Here is a 453-nt window from a genome sequence, read left to right as displayed (position 1 = left end):
CCGCCCCTCCCGCCGCTTCCACGCAGCCTCCCGCCCACAGGCACGCGGGCACCTTTGTGTGACTCGCCGGGAGGCCAGCCTGGGGGACGGGCGCCTGGGTCCCCTCTCTCCGAGGCCCAGCCCCTCTTCTAGGGCACGCTGGGCAGGGGAGGCAGTGGCTAGTGGACTGGACCCCTAGGAGCGCGGGGAGCTGCTGCTCCTGAACCGCTGGCTGCAGAAGATCCCTTGATTCAATTGCTGCACGCCTTGGCCATTGACGGAATCCATGACCGTTCTGCCATTAGCAGCCAGCCCCGTTATCTGACGCCTGGAGGACAGGAATCGGGAATGGTGGGCCGAAGCAGGGTTCTGCTTTATTCCATTCGAGGGTTTCTCCTCAAACCAGAACTGGCTCTACAGGTCGCTGGTGTTGGGAAGTGGGCCCGGGGTTCAGGCTTGGTTGCCTGGGGAGAC

Source organism: Echinops telfairi, unplaced genomic scaffold (assembly GCF_000313985.2).
Source record: "Echinops telfairi isolate 266 unplaced genomic scaffold, ASM31398v2 ScPeMD7_7472;HRSCAF=8510, whole genome shotgun sequence".
Taxonomy (NCBI): Eukaryota; Metazoa; Chordata; class Mammalia; order Afrosoricida; family Tenrecidae; genus Echinops; species Echinops telfairi.
This window is presented reverse-complemented; position numbering follows the sequence as displayed.